Raw genomic sequence first — 22,809 nt, 5'->3', positions numbered from 1 at the left:
TGGGGTATTGTGTGTAGAATTTTGAAGAGAAAAATGAATTTATTCCCTTTTGGAATAAGGCTGCAACATAACAAAATGTGGAAAAAGTGAAGTGCTGTGAATACTTTTCTGGATGCACTGTAAGTATCTATTGCGATATGCAGCGCCCCCAGTAGTGGTTCTGTCATTTTTGCGATGACAGCTTTTCGGGAAAAAGATACTTTTCCCTGCCTATACCTAACTTACCGCAGCTGTAATCAGCAAGCGCAGCACTGCCTGCAGCTGCGGTAATTCTTTTTATTTTTATCTCTTATTGTTTATTTGTTCTGAGACATGAGGGTCAATCCAGCTAGGTGCGAGTTGCCTTGTGCGAGTCGTATCACAGCCAACTCGCAGTGCGGAGTGCATTTACAATCCAATTCTAAATTCGCATTTTTTTTTTTTTTTCGAGGGATGGTAGGGAAAATCTTTATTTTAAGGTAAAAATGCCGGGACAGTGCAGAACCCCTTGGTCAGCCCCCCTAATGACTATTTAGGCATTTAGCAGTTTTCTATTAGCTTAATTGGCCCAATTATTACATGTAATTTTGGGGAGTTTAAAAAAAAATGCCCTCAAATTACACCCAAATCAACTTTCGTTTTAGTTTAGACACCCAAATGTAATTTTATTTTTTTCTTTTATTAAAAATAATTGCTTCCTCATAATTTTTGTACAAAATTTTTAGATTTTTTGTTCCGGGGGGATGGTCCAGGATGGTTTCCCCACTTTTTCATGTACGTTTCCCGAGTTGCATGCTATAGAAAATGTGCACACCCTCCACCGCGAGTAGCGCGAGTCGGCATTTATAATTGGATTGAGCATTTCTCGAGAGCGAGATTTTGGGCAGATGGCATGAGCCTGCTGATTACAGTGGGGCAGCCCTGCAGGAGAGGGATATTGTGATCCCTCCCCAGTGGGCTGCAATGCATAATACGTTGCTGGAAACCCACTCATGCGCAGTAGCCGCCAGGGGGCCCGTAGGTAGAAATGATCGCGGATGCGATCACTGTGCATTTTCCTGATTACCGAGACGGGATCTTATGGGAGCCCGCGTTCTGATGATTCCTTATCCGTTATGGGCTTGTTACACATGCAGAAATGCTGGTTTCCGCGTCCTTAGTCACTGGCCCATTTATTTACTAGAGGCCCTATAATCAGTAAATACAGAGTTTGCCTGCGGGAACCAACGCGCCATCTTCAAATAGCGTTACTTCCCAGAGCTCCACTCCTGCCTACGGGAAGGATGTGCTGGGTTGCCAAGAGCGATTCGATTGGATCCCTCTGCCGCCTCCACTCTGCATGCCCTGCGGTTGTGCGCACGTGTGAGCTCAATTCACGATGCGCAGTCAGCCAGATCTTTGGTTATGGTGTTAGGGATCGCGGGTACTGAACAGCTGTCTCCGCACTGGAGCAATAATGAATTCAACCCATAGTTAAGTATCCACTGCCGCAACTTTTTGGATATCTAATTATCGGGTCCATTCGATAATTAGGCCCCTTAGTGAATGACTAATTATCCCCCGTAAATTGCTGTGTAATATGTGTGCACTTTATAGTGCTAATAAATGAAAAGTGAAGCCAGTATTATGACTGTACTATACAGTAAATCGCAATCTGCAGATTACTGGGCTGATTAATATTCATGAGATGTCTGTTGTAAATGGAGAGTGTATTGCAGAATATATACATCGTGTTCTCACTTTTCTGCAGCACGGGCGCGATTCATCACAGATCGCAACTGCAACAGCGTATGCAGATCGGCCGATGGTTCATACTGCGCATGCTTCGCCTGGCGCGTGCTTGAGCTAGCATTGCGATCACACTGCAATCAAATGCACAGATACAAAGCCATCGCAGAGTGAGTGACGTGATGTCAGCGTTTGGGGGTGGTGACATGGGAGCAGTCAGAGAAACGCAGGCGTGCCTGTCTGTTTTTTAACGCCGTTGCTAAGGCGTGCATAAATTAGCCACTGCGACGGCATACGCAGCTTGTGTACTCACTGCGTGCGCTGAGGTTAGCAATTTCTGAGTAAGGTCAGACCTATGTGTGAAGGGCCGATGATACTCCATGTTCCCCATATATACGCAGGACTGCAAGGTATTACGGATGTGAGATAGCGCTAGTGGGCGTCTCAATCCTGGCTGTGCGAAGGCTTCGCGATTTATCAAATCTTGGATAAAGAGGTGACGTTACCCATAGCAACCATTTAGCTTCTAACTGTCGTTATGCATACATTAGCATAACGACAGTTAGAAGCTAAATGGTTATGAGTAACGTCACCACTTTATCCAAGATTTGATAAATCTCCCCATAGATATAATGCTCTCGTCAAGTATTATTATTATCCTTCTGTTATTAGTATGCAGAAATAAATGATCAACGTTATCTCTGTCCCGAAGAGCTTGCAATCGACATGCGGGACAAGGATCTATTCCCTTAGAACGTCAGTGCATAAATGCTGACATCCTTTACCACGACCCCCCGTCTTCCTATCCGCTCGGCCAGCTGCGAGGCGCCACTGACATGTGTGAAGGTGATGGAGAGAATATGAACATTTGTTGTGAAATAATCATCAGTGGCGATAGAATAAAAAGAGGTGGGGGGGGGGGGAGAGTCGCTCTCCATCCAAAACACATGTTTTTCCCACTATTTTACTTATCTTAGATATTTCCTGCATGCTGGTCGCCATGACGATGGGCCCAGTAAGGATGGCCTGTTTACTAGGCCTCTAGGACATAAAACATGCATGTGTTGTCAATTTCCAAAATAAGAATTACATCTCTCTTGCAATCGTTCTTCTCTCTCTCTCTCTCTCTTTTTTTTTTTTTTAAGCAGAACAAACGAAGACGAGAACCATCCCTTCCGCTCTCTTCCTCTGTCTCTTCGTTTCAAAGCAGTCCTGGCTCTCTTTCCCCCTTCAGAGAAAGTGTTCTTGGCTGCCGAGCAAGAGTCAGTGGGCAGGAAGCCACAGTGGAGGGGCTTAGCTCCGAAAGGAGAGAGGGATGAGTACAGTGTCTGCAGGCTGAGAGAGGCATTAGACGGACGGAGCCCTGACGCCAGACATCTCAGAGCAGCCAGGAAGGTAAGTCCTGCCAATGATCAGTCACTGACCAAATCGATGTCCTTACCGTACTGTTGGTGTCGCCGCGCCGGGCGTCTTATGACGAGGAAACTTTTTCCCAGCTTCTTCCCAAAAGTTTCCCATGAACTTTCCAGCATTGATATTACAGTTAAGACCTGAGGGGTTTTGTCGAAAGTGGTCGTGGTGAATTTTGTCTGGCAAAAAAAAAAAGTCAAAACCTATTTAACTGGCCGTAAGCTCTTCGGACCGACGGTTTCATGTCGTTTACATACATTTTTGTATTTTTAATTAATGTACTGTTTATAGTCGGCACTGTATGGTGTTACAGTTCTGATTACATAGGCGAACTTTCAGTGGTGCAGAAGAAGGAACGCATTTATCGAAAACTCAGGTTGTGGAGCAATTTAATAGACGTTAACATGACAGGTTGGTATGGAAACCAAAGGAAGTGGCAAGAACCACACTATAAGGTGCTATAAGGTAATTACACACTATCAGGTAATTATACCTGTTCATTGAGGACGGGTAATACGCAGGACCAGTTATCTGACCACTACAGAATACATTAGAGCGATAATCTGATTCTCATTTAACCGTTAGGAACATTACAGGTAATTGCATTGTGATCATAAACCCAAGCCACGCATAAGCCACGCATATGTAAATCTGCTTTTTTATATGAGGGAACATGATTATCTGGCTCAGCGAGGGTTAATGGAGGAGGCACAGCTGTAATTTCCAGTGTGCACAGGGCCTTAGTGTATGTGGACCGAGATCGTTTGGATTTATGCCCCAAGTTGTTAACCACAAAATTGCTTTATTTGTTTCTTTTAACAGTTGTAAAGTAAATTGACGTTGTATCAGGAAGATGCAGAATACACAATGCCAGATGTGAGTCTAGGAACAGCGCTCGGTGGACATAAAACACACACAGATCCTGAGCATTCTGTTTTCACCGCAATACTAACACAAAGCTCCGTCGCATTCGTCTTCCCGTGCGCTGAAACAACTGCAACGCGCAGCCGGGAACCTGGGGCACAGTTCATGGTCCAGTAACCGTTACGGGTTATTGTGGCTGAATTTCTTAGGTAAATCTGGCATAGTAAACCCTTTAGCACTCGGGATGTAGATGCCAACATTGGGGGGTACAGTGATTTTAGGAGTCATCAATTTTACCCTGTTCGGGGATTCCACAAGGACGTCCTCAGTGGAATATATACTGTAGGTAGCTGGTGTTCTTTGTGCAGGAAAACTTGGTGCCATAGGTCTGAGACTGTATCTGTCCTAGGTGTGTATGATAAGTGTGTGTATTTGTGGATTGGACATACAATCAATAGAGTGTAAAATAGAAGTTTCGTTTGCTCTGGTTCTCATAGTTTCCCTACGATCCACTTCCTGGCAGGTCATTTTCTGCATGGTTATGGAGAAGTGACAGACATGTGTGTGTCCACGGCCTCCCCACGTCTGTGCCTGCGGCCTCGCCACACCTGTGCGGGCGGCCTCCCCGCACCTGTGCGCACGGCCTGCTCACGTCTGTGTGTGCGACCTCCCCACGTCTGTACGTGCGGCCTCACCACTGCTGTGTGGGCGGCCTCCCCACACCTGTGCACATGGCCTGCTAACGTCTGTGTAGGCGGCCTCCCCACGTCTGTGCGTGCGGCCTCACCACTCCTGCATGGGCAACCTCCCCCATAGCTGTGTGCACAGCCCACTCACGTCTGTTTATGCTGCTTCTCCAATCCTGTGTCTGTGGCCTCCCCACATCTGTGCACGTAGCCTCACCATCCCTGAGCGGGCAGCCTCGCCACACCTGTGCACACGGCCTGCTAACATCTGTGTACCGGCCTCCCCACATCTGTGCGTGCGGCCTCACCACTCCTGCGTGGGCAACCCTCCCCATACCTGTGTGCACAGCCCACTCACGTCTGTTTATGCGGCTTCTCCATGCCTGTGTCTGTGGCCTCCCCACATCTGTGCACGTAGCCTCACCACCCCTGCGCGGGCAGCCTCGCCACACCTGTGTGCATATTCCACTTACGTCTGTGTATGCGGCTTCTCCATGTCTGTGTGTGTGTGGCCTCCCCTCACCTGCGCGCATGGTCTTCTCAATTGTTTCTCTGCCAAAAGGCACATTACATTTATTTGACGAGACCTGATCTCAGCCAGTGGAGTGAAAAGGACTGTGCGCCTTCACCGCTCATTTTTCTCCTTGTAATAATCTCGCTTTGCATGCGCATCCGCACTCAGGACCTCATTCAGAGACGGACGCTATTTGCGGTCGTTCGTTCAGAAAAAAGGGGTGGCTATTCAAATGAACCGTTCGCTCTTTGCGGTCTGTTCACGCCTCTAGGTCTGAATGAGCGAACAAAACTTGCGGTCGTTTTTCGGATAACTACGCCCACTGGTCGCTCGCATCCTACGTCATGTCCGCTATTTATTAGATTAATCGAGTACATCGACCAGCGTATGAACTGCTCGCTATTCTTGTGGTTGGTTTTTCCTACCGCAATCTTGCGAGCAGTTCTGACTATAAAATAACCCAGTGACGTGGTCAATGACGCTGCTGTATTAATTATGCACACCCATAAAACGCCCATTTTGACCTTTAAGCACGCCTGCGTTCGGATCTCCACTCCCCGTTTTCAAGCACCTTCCCCTGTTACCACCCACATACGCCTCCTCCTGTCACTCAAAATAGCAGGCATTCGCTATTTAGCGAACAAACGATTTTCGGCCGCACTGACTGGTTCGCGCATGCGTATTACGATCCATACGCATGCGCAGCTGGGCAAACATCGCTCGGAACGAACGAGCGTCCGCTTACGAGCGGCTCTGAATCAGGCCCTCAGTAAGGAATGTTAGAGTTTCGGCAAACTCCTCCCATTACTTAGCGCAGATGTCTGTTCCCCCCTCACATGCTGCCTTAGAGCTCTTTGGCAGAAATCATCAGTGCAGAGTGAGTTTTGTGACGTCACAAGAGCGTTTTTTTGTGTTCTTTTTTCTTTTGCTGTTTCACTTTGCAAATAAGAGTAGCAGCCATCTTCTCTCTGGATGCACCATTTCCTAATTTCTGGACAATCTCTTTATTTTTTAGCATCCTAGGTTCACAGATTCATCATTTGTGGGTACACTACCTCTTTATTTTTGGAGATACAATCACTTTTATTTCTGGGTGCGCAGACGCATTATTACTGTTGTGTTTCCGAGGCAAACTTTTAACTCCGCCCCTCTCTTTCTTAGCAGTGCTGACATGAGTCCGTCACCTGTTAACTTTGACCTCAGTATTTCCCCAGAAGAAGCGACTAATCTGTGCCACGTGACATTGTACTCCCCAAGGTGCTACTGTCATTTTATATGTATAACTGTATTCTGGTCACCGTGGTGGCGATAAATCTCATTGAATGAGTTGTAGCTGTACTTTAACAAACAAATGTCACCAGGACAGCTGAGCTATACAGTGTGTTGATAAATATGCCTCAGGATGGCGTTAAGTGTTTTATTCTTTGCATGAAGAACGTTCACTATTTCTTTCACTGATTAAAGGTTTTTAAATATCTTTTAAATTATTTTTCCCCTCTATGTGTGCAAGTCCGCCACGCCACCTTCAAAGCAATAAGTTAACCCTTACCACCCCTACCTAGTATTGCTTAGTTGCCTTGAGATTTTTTTTTTTTTTTTTTTCAATGTAATAAATTGGCATAAAGGGATTTTTTTATTTTTTTTATCTTATAAATAGACTTAAAAGGATTTTTTTATTTTATAAATTGGCATACAGGCATTTTTTTCTAATCTTTTAAATTGGCATAAAGTTTTTTTTTATATCTTATAAATAGGTGTAAAGGAATTTTTTTTTATCTTATAAATTGACATCAATTTTTTTAATAAATTGGCATAAAAAATATTTTTTTTATAATTGGGCATAAAGGGATTTTTTTAATCTTATAAATTGCCATTTTTTTTCCGTCTCTGAGTAAATAATAGGCTTGGCTGCATACTGTAAAATCTATGATGTTATTAACATTCTCCCAGGACATACAGGAGACTCGCACAGTTTGGGAGTACTCCCGGAAGAGCAGATGAAGCTCCTGCTAACTTCCTACTTCCTTAGCCACAGCAGGGGGGAAGACAGTGATGTCGCGAAATGCGTCACCACGTCACCTGCACTTGCTACTTGGATCTGCACCGCGGCCATTCTCAAAAGCATGATGAAAAAAGATGAGTTACTGTTGCCATTTATGGTGATTTGTATGTGCTATTTGCAGGTTTAGTCTATTTTTGAAACTAGTTTCCCCTGTCTCCAATTCTCGCAGTTTATAGGATCCTTCCTTCTTTTCTGTCCGAAGTATCCCTTTTTTTTTATCTAAAAAGGATTTCAGATATATGTACAGAATTGTCTCTAGTAAATTGTTAATTGCACTCACATGGTTGTATCTGGTTTCATGTTATAATTTAACATTGACATTAATGGATATTAATGCTACAGTACTCTCAGTCCTTCCCCCGATGTGAACTTGTGTGATGGCAATTTAGGAGGAAGAGCTGAACGTTATATTGCAGTAATTGCTGATAACTCATATGATATAAGCCAGCAAACCCAAAGTTTGCCAAAGAATTTGGACAAATTGGGTGTATGAGCTGCTATTTTTCAGGTTTAATACAATGTAGATAATTAAGATAATCCAGGCCAAGTATTAAAGCAAATTAGACATTCTAAAAAGCCCTACACTGTGCAAATCCTTATGGAATGAATTACAATGTACTTACAAATGACATAGGGGCCTATTTATCATGAAGACCTGACGAAGCTGATACCGTGATGTATCCAAAACAAATATATAAATTTATATATATATATATATATATATATATATATATATATATATATATCATTTGGAAATGTAAAAATTTATTTATGACAATTGTAAAGTGCAATGTAATATACTGGCAATATGTCAATTAATGCTATTGATATTGAAAATAATATGCATTCAACTTGTGATTTATGAAAACATTGAGGCATGTTTTTGAATATTTTTGATCTGTTATCACCATCATGAGATAGATGGCGCAAGAACCAGAACAGGTATCGTGGAGGTTAAAGTACTGCCATGATACTTGATAAATAGGTGACTGTCAGCAGAGGTACTGTATCACTGCGGATAACAATATTAGTAGACATGATGTTAAGCTCTTTCATAAATAGGGCTTTGCAGTCTTTATTAGCAACAACATTAAGTGGAGCCGGGTGCTCAGCAGTTTTAAATGAAAGGGTCACACTCTCCGCTACAGAGGTGCAATACTTCGGATAAATCGTATCATTGGCTCAGCTGTATGTCATCAGGTCTATGTTTCATTTTCAACACTTATCGCCACAATTTAATGGGAAAATGTGGTTCTGCACATTTTAAAATAAAATCGATTCTAAAATAATAACTAAAAATGCTTTATTGAAATAAAGTTGTTGTTTTTTCTTTTCTGTCGCTATACTTTTTGTCACTGTCCTCAGACTGTAGTAGCAATAGGAAAGTTGCAGTGGTACATGTAGTGCTACAATCCTTGATAAATAGGCTTCCATGGTGATGGCACAGTGATAGAGAAAAGCTGTCCTCCATAAATTGGTCCCTATGTCTAGAAGGTGGGTTTGTGAAAATGGAAAAGTGCAAAGCAAAATCCTGTTGCACCATTCTTTACAGGGAATCATATCTGTATGCTAAAACCAAATGCTGTATTGGTGAATGAGGTGTAGAAGGCACAATATGGGTTATTTGGGAAGTGTCCTCTGCTTATAGGAGGATGCAGAGTATTTATTTATTTTTTTCTCCCTGCAAATTAACTTGAATTTTCTACCCCCTCTGACTTAGCGGAGAGCGGCCCTTGTCCTGTAATGTAGTTCTGTGATATGCATTTTACAAATTCCATTTGCCTCTTTTCCTTAATAATACCAAGGGCAGCCCCGATGTCCGATAGCCTCTTAGTTTATTTAATACATAAACTGGGCAGTAGTTTGGGAAAGGAGTGTAAAATCTGAAATCAATATAGGAGGTGGGCGCAAAGTGTTACTAAGTTGCAGTTTTCACTCTTTCCCCCGAATACACATACACTCCAACTCTCCCTGATTGTCCCTGAAATAGTAGCAATCTCCCTGACTCCCTGAAGAGTCTAGTAATCTCCCTGATTGCACCTTACCCCCATTATGAAGCTGTTATATTTCAAAACAAAACAGATGCACTATATACTGTACATTCAAAATGGGATCATTAATATAATTTCCCTGCATTGGGTATAAGGCACATTGGGCCTGATTCAGACCCACTCGCAAGCGGCTGTCCGCTCGCAAGTGGGGCGATGGTGTGCACTGCGCATGCGCACGACGGCGGGAGCTCCGTCGTGCGCATGCACCAGACGCGACGAGCGAAGGACTTTCCTTCGCTCGTTGTGTCTGATCAAAGGGGGCGTGCTGTTGATGTTGATTGACAGCACGCCCCCTTTGGTGGGCGTGCCGGGGGCGTGCCTGCCAGACGGGGGCGTTCCCAAGGGAACGCCTACCGTCAGAAGCCGGCCCCACTGACATCACTAGTGATGTCAGTGGGAGTGATTTTGGCTCTGATAGAGCCAAAATCAATCCTGGCCTTGCGGTTGAGAAACTCAACCGCAGGCTCCGGCTCGCAGTGGCGATGGTCGCGATGGTCAAGACCATCGCGGCCATCAACCTGCATGCTCGTATAGGCTGTGGGTGGTGACCCACAGCTATACGAGCGTCCAGGAGGACGCGCCATCATTATGGAGGACGGCCCTCTGCTCAGAGCGTCCGGCTCTGAATGAGGGCCATTGATCCCTATGGTTACATGTATTTTCTGGAAAGTATCAGTGTGTTTTCATCAACATGTAGATCTTACTAACTGCTTTGGGGCTCATTTACATTTGGATGTAAATCAATTTTATGACACTTCTCTCTTAGAGCCGTACATGCCCACTTTACTGCCGCGCTCATAGGTGTTGCTTTTGAAATCTCTCTGAAATGCATTTTCAAAAGTAGGCAAGTATGGATAAGAAGCGTCCCATCGGAATTATAGGACAAGCCGCTATATTTGTAGGTGGCCAGAGGCAGGTGCATAGAGCAGATGATTAAGAGTCGCGAGACTGTGACTGCCTGTTTGCGAATATACCGCTGCAGCTGACTGGTGCTTGGTGTGCGAGTTTAAGCTACATTTTCTGCCCGTCGCACGCACGATGGGGACTTGTTTCTGAAGGATTAGATACCTTAGTGAATCCGTCATATACACTGGCGTCCATGTTTTTTTAAACGTTTGTTTAGCGTGCAAATTTGGGCTTCAATTAAACTTAAAAGCCTCTCGATCACATTAGTTCCAACTTTCCATCTCTTCTGTGCTCCCCCAAAAATGTTTTTACTGAAACAGGCAGATAACAACTTATGTGTGCCCACGCAAGGACGAAAGCACAATCATCGCCACCTGCGCATTCACAATCTGCCAATCAGAAGCAATTCTGTTGTGATGGCAACCATCATCCGTCACCATGTTACTTGCAAATGCCCTCAAGCACCCGCAATTGATGGACTTACCCTGGCATGAAGGTGTCTTTGGGTCGGTCTGCATCTGTTCACAATTGCGCACACACGCCATTACTGCACTACATGAGAACACCCCATCTCCCGCTCCACCAATTTTGCGCAAATTGGCTTCAGTGCCAGTATTATGCAAAACTGCACAGGTGCACAAGGGCCTGGAAGCTTTTCTGGGCAGGCGGTGAGCGATTTTACGTAAGTTACGCCATGCACGCTGGTGTAGGGCTCCCACAGCCCTGGGACGTTCCCGAGGATTAACTCTTTGATGCACAGAGAGAAGTCATGCATTGCATCACACGTACAAGGGTAATTGGGCAGAAAACAAGTTCTACAAACTCTTTATTCTGAGCCTGGGAGAAATTAACATCAATCGTTTTTGCGTTTTCCCCTCTCTGAACATAGATGTTCCTGCTGATTAGCTTGCTAGAAATTTCACATGCCTTGATAATTATTCCTCCTGGGAATCCATCGGGACCCACTTGATCTCCCAGCGTTGTTTCCTATCTGCGGAACATGTTACATTTTCCCTTTGATTCCGGAGAGTGCAAGAAACACAACAAAGGGCGGATATACCGTACACACTGAGCATCCATTAACGGATCGCTGAAAAAGACGCTCAATGACAAGAACACAGTATATTCCTTTTGTCATGGAATCTGCAGATGAATTGCTGCCACAATGTTGGAGATAAATGGCAGATAATAAACATTATAGGTTAAATGAAAGCAGACATGGCAGAACCAATGCTGGAGTTTCCCAGAGTCAGTCACATCTGCTACTGTTTTAGCCAGTGCAGAAAACAATCTTGCTTTGTAAATTGGGGATATCGGCTGTATGAAGCCCTGCGTTTATCAAAATAACTATTCTGTCAGCAAGATGGTCCGAGTGATTGGGAGACTGTGAGATGATCACAAACGCCGTGTCCGTACTGCATTCTGGGCACAGTCTGGGGGTGCCAGCCGACTGCAGGCACCATGGGTTAGCAAGAACACATTTTATTTTGACATTCGCGCCTATATTTATAAACCGCAATTTATGTAGCGCACACATTCCGCAGCGCTTTATGGAAGTCCCTCACATCAGTCCCTGCCCCAGTGGAGCTCACAATTTATATTCCTTACCATCTTACCATATAGACATACACCCACACTAGGGTTAGTCTTTGCCTAATTCAAACCCGCTCGCGAGCGCTGAGCGCTCGCAAGCGGGTCGATGGTGCCCTAATGCACATGCGCACGACGGAGGGAGCTCCATCGTGTGTATGCGCGAGACCCTCATAGCGACAGCCAAGCTGTCGTTCTGGGTCTCGCACCAAAGGGGGCGTGCTGTCGATGGTGAGTGGTTACTGCCCAGACGGAGGCGTGGGAACGCCTTCCGTCTGGAGCCAGCCCCACTGACATCACTAGTGATGTCAGTTCGAGTGCTCTCGGCTCTGATAGAGCCAAAAGCACTCCTGGGCTTGCGGCAGCGAGACCCTACCGCAGGGTCTCGTCGCAAGCCCGATGGTCGCGATGGTTTTGACCATCGCGACCATCTTTTTGGCCGCTCGCATAAGCTGTGGGTGGTCACCCACAGCTATGCGAGCGGCCAGGAGGCCGCTCCATTTTTAGGTATGAGGGCCCTGATTCAGTGCGAGCGCTCTGGTCAGAGCATCCGGCTCTGAATCAGGCCCAGAGGCCCTGATTCAGAGCCGGACGCTCTGACAGAGCACTTGCTCTAAATCAGGGCCGTCCTTATCTTTTTTAAGAGCGGCCTCCTGGCCGCTCGCATAGCTGTGGGTGACCACACACAGCTATAGCGAGCGGCCAAAAAGATGATCGCGATGGTCAAGACCATCGCGACCATCGTGCTTGAGACGAGACCCTTGTGGTAGGGTCTCATTGCCGCAAGCCCTGGAGTGCTTTCGGCTCTATCAGAGCCGAGAGCACTCCCACTGACATCACTTGTGATGTCAGTGGGGCCGGCTCCAGACGGAAGGCGTTCCCATGGGAAAGCCTCCCTCTGGGCAGCCACGCCCCCGGCACACCCACCAAAGGGGGCGTGCTGTCACTCACCATCGACAGCACGCCCCCTTTCTAGCGAGACCCGCAGCGACGGCTTGGCCGTCGCTATCCGTGTCTCGCGCATGCGCACGACGGAGCCGGCTCCCTCTTGCACATGCACACTGGGCTAACATCGACCCTCTTGCGAGCGCTCAGCGCTCGTGAGCGGGTCTGAATGAGGCCCAGAATCCAATTAAACTACCGTTATGCTTTTGGAGTGTGGAAGGAAATCTGCAATGCTCAGACGCTGGTGTGCGCCGTCGTTCCGCTATCTGCACAGATGCTCTGCGTATTTCTGCCCGTGCGTGTATGCCAAAGTAAAACGTTAACTCAAAGCCCCTTTCCCATAAAATGTTGTTTGCTTGACCTCGTCTGTTTATTATATTATTATTATTATATTATTATTATTGTTATTATTATATTATTATTATTGTTATTATTACCATCATCTTTGATTTATATGGCCCCACCGAGTGTCTTTTCCGCCACGTGTAAAATGACAGCAATGCACACAAACAGCACAATATAAAAAAGATTAATTTCTAAATGCAATGCAGTGATCCTTCCACCACTTTGCCGGGATGTAGTCAGGTTGTCTTTAATTACAATGTCAACAGTCAAAACGAAAGGTCGACACCATAATGTTGAATGGCAAAGTGTCTCTGTGGTTGAAATATCGACACCTGCAAAATGTCGACATGTAAATGGCAAAACAGTTAAAATGTTGGTATATGAACTGTAGACACAGTGAAAATGTCGACAATAGAAATGTTAGGGTCAGGCTTAAAATTAGGTGTTGACATTTCGTCCGTGTCGACATTCTGCAAGTTGACAAGAAAAGTTGGAGAGGCTTTGTATGTGCATATGTGTATATAGGACAAAACCTGGACCAATAACCTGGACTGAGTCATTGACAAAATCACCCTTAAAAATGTCTGTGCTCGTCCTCTGACATCTGAGCTGCTGGATTGCACCCCTGGAGTCATAGGGCCTGATTCAGACCCACTCGCGAGCGGCTGTCCGCTCGCAAGTGGGTCGATGGTCTGCAGTGCGCATGCGCACGACGGAGGGAGCTCCGTCGTGCGCATGCGCGAGACGCGACGAGCGAAGGACTTTCCTTCGCTCGTAGTGTCTGATCAAAGGGGACGTGCTGTCGATGTTGATTGACAGCACGCCCCCTTTGGTGGGCGTGCCGGGGGCGTGCCTGCCAGACGGAGGCGTTCCCAAGGGAACGCCTACCGTCAGAAGCCGGCCCCACTGACATCACTAGTGATGTCAGTGGGAGTGATTTTGGCTCTGATAGAGCCAAAATCACTCCGGGCCTTGCGGTTGAGAAACTCACCCGCAGGCTTCTGCTCGCAGTGGCGATGGTCGCGATGGTCAAGACCATCGCGACCATCATCCTGCACGCTCGTATAGGCTGTGGGTGGTGACCCACAGCTATACGAGAGTCCAGGAGGACGCTCCATATTTATGGAGGTGGGCCCTGATTCAGAGCGAGCGCTCTGGTCAGAGCGTCCGGCTCTGAATCAGGGCCATAGTATGTGAAGTGTGTAAGCCAGAAAGGGGATGAGCAGAATACTCGGAACGAGTGCTGTAAATTCAATGTAACGGTATCCAGTCAGATTGTCGACACCAAAGTTCGACGGGGTCATAATGTCATCATGTTCATTTTGTCAAGATTGTGCATATCGACAGTCAAGATATCAACATAAGAGTTTAGTACTAGGTTAGGCTAAAATAGAAAAAAATGTCAACCTTTTAACTGCCGACATGTATAATAACAAAGAACACGTCGGCATTCTGACGATGTCAACACTTCTGTATTTTACATGTCGACATAACATCCTTGTCAGTATTCTGACTGTCTACATTCAGAACATGTTGACAGCGGGAGGGAGATGCACTAAGCCTTGGAAAGTGATAAAGTAGAGAGAGATAAAGGGCCTGATTCAGACCCGGTCGCAAGGCTGCGTTCGCACGTAGCCTGTCGATGCGAAAATATGCTAATGACCGCATACGCAATGTAACCGCAGCACAATCAGTAGACACCTTACACTACATAATGCCGCCTACGTTCTAGCAAGACAGCGAAAACATTGGTAACATCGGGAACCATCGGACCCAAGTTGTGGTTGACCTGAGCCTACCGCAGACATTGCTAATGTTTGTGTGTGTAACTAGACGTTAGGATGCGTACGCCATCGCTGGGGCCTATTTATGCACGCCCCTGAAACTGCGTCTCCCTGACCACCCCCCGTCACCACCCTCAAACGGTAACTTCCTGTCAATCACTGTATGAAACCTTTGCGTGCTCATTGCGATCGCTTCCCGTTCGCAGCGGCCGGTTCGCGCACACCCACTGCGATACATAGGCATGCGCAGAATGCAAAAATCGACAGGCTGCGTGCGAACGCAGCCTTGCGACCAGGTCTGAATCAGGCCCAAAGTACCAACCAATCAGCTCCTGCTCCTGATGTTTGAAAAATGACAGGAGCTGATTGGTGGGTACTTTATCACTCTCCAAGGCTTTAGTGCATCTCCCCCACAGCCACAGGGCTGCTGACATATTGGACCTTATTCAGAGTCGGTCGCAAGCGCCGATGCCCTCGTAACCGACTCGATGGTTAGTCCTGCGCACACGCAGCGGCCGCACTGTGCGTGCGCAAGCCCCGGAGCGACCATCAACCTGGTCGGTCGTTAAGCTGTGGGTGGTAACCCACAGCTTAACGATCGACAAGGAGGCGGTCGTTCAGGATGCAAGCGGCCGTCCTGATTCAGTGCGACCGCTTGCAACTAACGACCGCCTCTGAATGAGGTCCATTGTGCCTCTCCATTTGTTACACAGCAGCGATGTTAGCAAATTATTTTCCTGCCTTTTTTCACTTTGATTCCTGGATAAGATGTTGATTTCTCCTCAGCTTTGTCCTGTTATCACAAACCTGTCAGGGGGGGGGGGTTTACTGCGCCCCCAGTTCACGGCCTTTCTGCAAAATTAGAAATCTTTGAACAGATCCTGAAAAGGTTTCAGTTGTCCTTAATTAGCCTCAGCCTGTGGGTCTAAAAGCCACTGGAGGATTCCTCAGCTTTACTTCCATTTATCTCACCGAGTATTCTTCTGTGGTTGCTCACGTTACTGCTCTTTACCAGAATAGAGTTTACTCTTATAAAGGGCTTTTCATTTAGGCCCTGCACTTCTGCCTGATCAGTCACCCCTTCCTCAGGTGGGGATAGAGCACAATTATCTCAATTTAACAACTCTGGGAAAACTGGTTCCAGCGGCTACAGTACGTTTCGAAATAAAACTTTCCCTGCAGAGAAAAATGACGATATAGGAGACCAGAAAAGTTTTGGTTAGGAGAGTGCAGAGACTTCTGCTCAAGGCAGCGATAATTCCTACAAACTCTCTGCAATACCTCCACGGTTCCCGAAAACTTCACAGTGGATATCTTCTCTTATTCATGTGACAGTAATGCCTCTGATTCACAAGAAGATCATCGGTGACCCGTCCCAGATCCTTGCCTCTCCCTCTTTCTCCTAAATAAAAGTTCTTCCAGGTGAGTCCTTTGTGGCTGACAAACTTTGGATTGAAACTTCGTCTCTCAACCTACATTTTGCAAGACATCTGTGGATGGAGAAAGCCTTGGTGATTATTAGTGGTCTTTGTAAGCATGTTACTGAATACATTATAGTGTGTCCCACGTATGCACATACCAAGGTCTCTCGTTAGCTTACTGCAGGACCTCCAATGCTTCTCAACCCCCCAAAAAACCCTGGAGCTCATCTACATGCCGTCAACCCTGATCTGCCGGTCACTATTTGGGGGTAGGGGGCATTAGCCAGTGATGGAGATAGTGAAAGTAAAATAACAGGGAGCTCCTGAGCCTGGTAAGCTGTGGTATAGATGCCACTGGGTCCAGAAGGAAAGCACCATATCATGAAGAAGACTGGATATATATTCCGTGGGTGCAACAAGCTATATTTTGTTTATAACCACTGATACAGCTGGAGGGGATGGTTTCTTTCATTCCTTCTTCTGTGGCCTATTGTCCACGTTCCAGTGGCCTCCACGAAAAAAGTTGATAAAATTGTGACACCATATTTGAGACCTTATATTTTACTTTCATGAGCTGAATGTCTCATAGTTATCACACTGAAGACTCCGTTGGAAGAATGCCCCTTTCCCCGGCATACGGTGCTCAGACTCAACTGGACTGACTTCTGCCGCGGTAGTACCAGCAGCTGAATGTACCACAGTTGTATTGTCACTTTCATGGCCCATGGTCTGTGACTCTGCGAGTAGCTGTTCATCTTAGATTGCCATTTGGTATAGACTGTGCCTAATGTCATACACATTTCTTTGCTGAAGCCGTTGATTGTTAATTGTTATTCTTGACAATTTGCTCCACCCAAACCCATCATAGATGATGATCAGCAACTAAATGAAATCAAGTGAATTTTATACTCCTGTACACAGGGGGTAAATGTAATTGCCGGCGAGTGTGCCTGAGGTTTAAAAGGGGCAATCATTTAAAACGCAAAACCAACCTGGGCCTTTTAAATGATTTCCCCTTTAAAACATCAGCCAGACTCGCCAGAAACTAGCCTATGCTATTACATTTACCCCATGATTAACGTGCCGTAGAGTGAAAAGGATTTGGTTGTGAGGGTGTACTTGGATAAAAGGTCAGATGTACATGCCCCTTGTCTTGTATAATGTTTACTGAGGGAAGGGGTATCTACATTTGGTGCTTTAATCCAAGAACATCTCCCCAGTTATAGCAGTAAGGATGTACTATCATTTGCGCCGGAACATGACTGTCAGTACCTGTCAGTAGCACATATGTGGGGAATGTAGAATTCCTCTATATCTAACAAAAAATAAAAGATCGGTGCACAATCCATCCAGTCCTTAATATAAACAATGGAATCCACCAATGTTACTTCCGGATAGGAATCCCCATGTAACCCAACAGGAAAAACATAGACATAGCTTAATACCGTATAAATTGGCAACAATGTCCTCTACTGAGGAAACAGAAGTGTTTTCCGGACCTACCAATCCGGAAAAGAGTGTGATAAAAGTAATGACAAATGAGGGAATTTAATCATGGTTTATCCATACACACGCCTGTGCATACATCATCATTTGCACTGATGATAAGCCTGTGTGTGTGCCTGTGGTCAGCTTCTGACCACATTAACAGATCCTGCTGTTAGCTTCTTTGGCCAATTGTCCTGTGTACTGGACATCCTGTTGGTGGCAAACCTAGGGAGTCATACCAATGCTTGGTGCTTGTGCCAGTGTCACTGTTAGGCATGGTAGCCTGTTGATTGGGGAAGGATGGATGGAACACCAGAACAGGAGTACTAACTGCAATCATAGATCCACGCGTTTCTCATCTTCCAGCAGTGGAACTGAGTCACATAGTGGAGATGTGCCATAAGATGTGAGCTCACCTTGCAGAGGAGCAACAGAACAAAAGCACTAACTACAATCATAGATCCACATGTTTCTCATCTTCCAGCAGTGGAACTGAGTCACATAGTGGAGATGTGCCATAAGATGTGAGCTCACCTTGCAGAGGAGCAACAGAACAAAAGCACTAACTACAATCATAGATCCACGCGTTTCTCATCTTCCAGCAGTGGAACTGAGGGTCTCATTCGCGAGCGGGTCGATGTTTCCCAAATGCGCATGCGCACAATGGAGGCACCTCCGTCGTGCGCATGCGCGAGACCCTAATAACTACGGGGTAGCCGTCGTTATGGGTCTCGCACCAAAGGGGTCGTGCTGTCGATGGTGATTGACAGCACGCCCCCTTTGGTGGGCGTGCCGGGGACGTGGCTGCCCAGACGGAGGCGATCCCATGGGAACGCCTACCGTCTGGGTCTGGCCCCACTGACATCACTAGTGATGTCAGTGGGAGTGATTTTGGCTCTGATAGAGCCAAAATCACTCCAGGGCTTGCGGCAACGAGACCCTGCCGCAAGAGTCTCGTCGCAAGCCTGATGGTCGCGATGGTCTTGACCATCGCGACCATCATCATGGACGCTCGCATAAGCTGTGGGTGGTCACCCACAGCTATGCGAGCGTCCAAGAGGCCGCCTCGCAAAAAAACAAAACACGCCCTGATTCAGAGCGGGCGCTCGTTGCAGAGGAAAAACAGAACAAAAGCACTAACTGCAATCATAGATCCACGCGTTTCTCATCTTCCAGCATTGGAACTGTTGGAGTGAGCAAATCTCTGACGATCCACCTCACAATTGTTTTCATTACTGAGCCAATAGTTAAGTTTTTCATCAACTCATTTTACATATATTTTATTTTTGGGTCCGATTGCAAAAATGATTCAAACAACATTTTAAGGCCCTGATTCTGAGTCGGACGCGGTAGCGGCCAAGTCTTGTTCCGGTCGCACGTCTGCGGCTTAATGCGACAAATCTTTCTGTACAGCCGTGCATCTGAATGTGCAAGGACTGAGACACTCAAATTGCGCGAAAACCGTAATGCGCACTAGCAGCGATTGGTTTGCGCTTACGCTCTCAAACTTGGAAAGACATTAGCATATTTTCGCTAATGCGAACTGTAAGAGTTCGCAGTGGCAACTGCATTTGCATAACGTGAAACCCAACAACTTACACAAATGGTGAATTGTATGACTCACCTGTAATAAAACACACTATTCACACTACTGTTGTAGCACCATATTTATTTACTAACTGTCATTTGTATAGCGCACACATATTCTGTAGCGCTGTACAGAGAATGTCTCAGTCACATCAGTCTCTGCCCCGGTGGAGCTTACACTCTATGGGTCTCATTCAGACCCGGTCGTTAGATGCAAGCGGTCGCTCTGATTGAGGGCGGCTGCTTGCATCTTGAAGTGCGGCCTCCAGAGTGATGGTCGCGATGGTCAGGACCATCGCGACCATCGGGGCTTGCGACGAGACCCTAAGGCTGGGTCTCGGCACTCGCAAGCCCCAGGAAGCTTCCTGCTCTGATCGTGCAGGAAGCTCCCCACTGACATCATTGCTGATGTCAGTGGGCCCGCCCCCAAACGGCAAGCGTTCCGTCAGGAACGCCTCCGATTGGCCGGCCACCCCCCCGATCCGCCTTCTAAACAACATCGACAGCTCGCCCCCTTTGGCGCGAAACCCGGAGCGATGGAGCGCCCGCCGCTAGCCGGGTCTCGCGCATGAGCACTTCGGAGCCGGCTCTGACTTGCGTATGCCCATTGGGTAAACATCGACCCGGTTGCGAGCGCTTGCGACCGGGTCTGAATGAGACCCTATATTCCCTACCACATGTACACATATACACACTTGGGTTCATTTTTTTTTTTTGTCATAAGCCATTTATCCTACTAGGCGGTTTTTGAATTGTCTGAGGAAACCAGAGTACCCCGAGGAAACCCACACAAACACGGGGAGAACATACAAACTCCACATCTATGGTGGAAATGGAATCCAGGACCTCTGTGCAGTGAGGCAGCAAGCTAACCATTGTGCGATCGCACTGCCCATACTGATAACCTCCACTCATACTACCCATTTGTGACCTTACTGGCTCTGGTTATCCTAGGTCAGCATTGCCATTAATTCTCTGACACTGTCTAGTCTTCCATCTCTTAAAGGGTTTAGGGCCTGATTCAGAACTGGACGCAAGTGGCTGCTCGTTCGCTCCGAGCGATGTTTGCACAACTGCGCATGCGTACGGATCGTAATACACATGCGCGAACCAGTCAGTGCGGCCGAAAATCGTTTGTTCGCTAAATTGCGAATGCCTGCTATTTTGAGTGACAGGAGGAGGCGTATGTGGGTGGTGTCAGGGGAAGGTGCTTGAAAATGGGGAGTGGAGATCCGAACGCAGGTGTGCTTAAAGATCAAAACGGGCGTTTTATGGGTGTGCATAATTAATACAGCAGCGTCATTGACCACGTCACTGGGTTATTTTATAGCCAGAACTGCTCGCAAAATTGTGGTACGAAAAACCAACCCCAAGAATAGCGAGCAGTTCATAGCCTGGCCGATGTACTCGATTAATCTAATAAATAGCGGACATGACGTAGGATGCGAGCGGCCAGGGGGCGTTTTTTGCTAAATTACGTTCTCATGTTTTGTTCGCTCGTTCAGACATAGAGGCGTGAACAGACCGCAAAGAGCGAACGGTTCATTTAAATAGCCAGCCCCTTTTCCTGAACGAACGTCCGCAAATTGCGAACGGCTCTGAATCAGGCCCTTAGTTTGCCAGTTGCTTGGCTCATCCAGAAGGCTGGCTCACCAGGGGAAGAGTTAAACGGCACGGGTGTGAGATTGATGCCACGGCCAAGTATAACCCAGGCTTGTTTACAATAACCGTGTGAGGTTTCAGCCTATAAAAGGCAATGTAGACCTGTAGCTTGTGACAGGAATGTAAACGTTTGGGAGATTATTGCGCCTGTCATATACATTGAGAGAGCGAGGAGACCTGCTGGCTTCCAGGAACCAACCTGTCTCTGGCCACTCATGGTCTCTCTCCGTCTCAGTGTGAGGAACTGACTTCTTATTTTTTGAGTGATGTGATATTTAAGTGATGGATAGAAGATTATATTCTCCAGGTCAATCCTAGTATCTCTAAGGCCTCAATTATTGTGTCGCACACAGCTAAATTCGGTTATCCGAGCACCTTGCACATAAACTCATTTATTATTTGCGCCCATCATAGAATGGTTAAGGGGTAAATTTACTAAAGGTCGATTTGCAGCACAATTTGAGGAGTGAATTTAGCACTTCTCAAATCGCATGCAGTGAAAACCGTTTTTTTCACTGCATTTACTATGAGTCGATTTGTTTTGCAATTTGCAAAACAAATTCGATTTGAGTCGGTTTTGAAGAGTGATTTGCTGTTCGATTTGGCAAGTTCATGTCCAAATCAAACGGCAAATCACCCTTCAAAACGAACTGCAAATCCCGACACAACGAACTGCTTCATGCTTTCACTTTCAGCATGAAAAAGTGTTGCAAAGAGTTAAAAAAAAAAACCAAAAAAACGTGAGGTCACCCCCCCAAAACACAACCAGCCCCGGACTTTGCCAAACCAGTTCTGGTTGACTAAGTACAGGGAAAAAATTACGTAGGGTCTCCCTGTACTCAGTACAACCAGCACTGGGCTATGGGAAGCAGAGCTGGTTCTGGATTTACAGGGAAAAATTTGCGTAGGGTTCCCCAGTAAAATCCAGAACCAGTTATGCTTCCCATAGCCCAGTGCTGGTTGTACTGAGTACAGGGAGACCATACATCATTTTTTTCCCTGTACTTAGTCAACCAGAACTGAGTTAGCAAAGTCCGGGGCTTGTTCTGATTAAGGGGGGGACCTCGCCTCAATTTTTTTCTTAATTTAACTCTTTAATTGCTTTTTACACTGAGATACATGTAGGCATCTCACTGATATCTGCATGTATCTGTATCAATCCGACCTGCTCAAGCTCAAATCAAAAGCATGAACCAGGTCTATTGTATTGGGGATTTGAAGAGCGATTTGAAGTCCGATTTTGAGGATGATTTCAAATCGAATGATAGTAAATAAGGGTTTTGTGTGTTGGGCTATGTAAAAGTACCAATGTTTTTCCGATGGGCGATTTGAGTCCAAAGGTGATTTTGAAGTCCGATTTTACATGCGATCTGGCCTTTAATAAATACCCAAAACCAAAATCGAATCCAAATCGAATGAAAATCGCACCTCAAATCACTCAAAATGCCAAATCGACCTTTAGTAAATTTACCCATAAGAATCTCCCGGCTCACCCATAACCCTGCGAATTTCCTGGTCGTATAAGCTCACAGTCTGCAAATTCTCTCCTGTGATGTCGCAACAACACTTATGCGCTGCGCGGCCGCTTCATAAGTGAGACTTTCTGTATCGCACGGCGTATGTATCAAGCCTTGGAGAGAAAGCAACCAATCAGCTCCTGTCATTCATGTAGCGCAGTCTATGAAGTGACAGTTATTTGCTCAGTCATCTAATTTGCAAACCGCAATAGGTGCCCGCCCACTGCGTTGTCCTTGGAATCGGAAAGCCGATATGCGGGTATCATTTTG

General features: G+C 46.3%; 1 protein-coding gene across 2 annotated transcripts in view; it reads left to right on the top strand.

Annotated features, from left to right (window-relative positions):
• Window positions 1-2,907: 2,907 nt before the first annotated feature.
• Window positions 2,908-22,809, top strand: part of CDON (cell adhesion associated, oncogene regulated) — a 220,354-nt gene continuing 200,452 nt past the window's right edge. For both annotated transcript variants that reach the window (XM_088481767.1, XM_088481766.1), the window contains exon 1: window positions 2,908-3,102. The gene's annotated coding sequence lies outside the window, so the exon portion shown is untranslated. The remainder of the gene's footprint in view (window positions 3,103-22,809) is intronic.

This window comes from Taudactylus pleione, unplaced genomic scaffold, assembly GCF_031769625.1.
Source record: "Taudactylus pleione unplaced genomic scaffold, aTauple2 ptg000278l, whole genome shotgun sequence".
NCBI classification, from domain to species: Eukaryota; Metazoa; Chordata; class Amphibia; order Anura; family Myobatrachidae; genus Taudactylus; species Taudactylus pleione.
This window is presented reverse-complemented; position numbering and strand designations above follow the sequence as displayed.